Source organism: Quercus suber, unplaced genomic scaffold, assembly GCF_002906115.3.
Source record: "Quercus suber isolate HL8 unplaced genomic scaffold, Cork oak 2.0 scaffold_267, whole genome shotgun sequence".
NCBI classification, from domain to species: Eukaryota; Viridiplantae; Streptophyta; class Magnoliopsida; order Fagales; family Fagaceae; genus Quercus; species Quercus suber.
Genome location: NW_027069723.1, coordinates 828377 through 829888, shown reverse-complemented (window position 1 = coordinate 829888; position 1512 = coordinate 828377).

The following is a 1512-nucleotide window of genomic DNA, read 5'->3' as shown; positions in this document are numbered from 1 at the left end:
CATACCATATCATCTCAACAATTGTGAATTTTTGTGCGTGTATATATAATATATATATATATTTTATGCATGATTGTGGTTTTTTAAAAATAAATAAATAAATAAAATCTTATTTTAAGGGTCAAGAGACCCCTTAAATAACCTTATTTATCAAGGGTTGTAAATATAAATCTTTTAAACCTTGGTAAAAGGTTATTTAAGGGTCTCTTGACCCTTAAAATAAGATTTAAGCACTTGTTTTAAAGGTTACGAAGGCCTTTAAAATTTCTTTTTCGACGGTATATGTTTCGAAGGTTATCAAGGGTTAATTGGACTCTTAAAATAATTTTTTTCAAGGTTTTTTAATACTTTTTTTAAGGGTTTTGACCCTTGAAAAAAGTCAGATTTGTTGTAGTGAGTCATTAAGTCTGTCCATGAAACAAGTTGAAGAAGTGCTGAATCATTAAAACTCGACACCTGCTCGATAGCTGCTCAATAGCTTCTATCTGTCGAGATTTATAAAATCAGATTTTCTGATCTGATTTCTTGGGATCCATAGATGTGTCTTTGGGCCTTCTTTTCTTCTAACCCTAGGCATATAAAAAAGTATTCACAAATTGCACAAGTATTGAGCAAACTTTGTTCAAACAAATTGTGACCGGAGACAAAGTTTTGCCCTAGTTCATCTCTTCTGAAAAAGTTGTTGTGTATGTGCATCTTTAGGTTTTGTGACCAAGCATCTTCTTGATCTTTATCATGGATAAACTGAAGAACTTTGCAGCCAACAACTCTTTCTAGTTGGTGATTGAAGTTGCGTACTGGGATCCGCGCAATTGGTTAGTCACGTACTTGGGAGCCATGCATCAAAAAGGAGAACTGTCACTATAGAACAAGTCCAATTGGGTATTGGGGTAAGGGTTTAATTGTAGGTTGGTAAGGTACTTGGAATTTCTTTACTTGTAACCGTTTGTTGTGATAATAGTCGAGTTTCGGAAGTGGTAACCTGAAAATCACCTGGTGGGGTTTTTGCCGTTGGGTTTTCCCCATTCGTAAACAAATTACCGTGTCATTTATTTTCTGCTGCATAATTAGTTTATTGGTGATTTTTTTGTGCTACCACGCATTTGCATGTTAAATTGATTAATTAATAACTTAGCTAATTAATTAATTAATTTAATTACAAGGGGTCAATACGTTTTTGGCATATCAGGAACATTGCTCGCTTCATAGTGCGAGTATGTTCTCATTAATCTCTCATAGTGGGGCCCCAGATTCGGTTCTTTAAGTACGGATGTTCCAACACTATCCGAACTTGCCAGATACAACGCAATCGTCCTCTCATAATACTTGATGGTTCCAGCAAGCAGCAAAATAAGTGTTGGGATCCATAGTCTGTTTTGATGTACTGATTGAAAAAACACAAAACCAGTGGTGGAGAGTTGGAGAATGAGCCAAATCAAGTGCCTAAGCCACAACTCATTATCCTGCACAGCGAAAGAAGTTATTCCGTCCTGCCCACCAACCATTAATAAT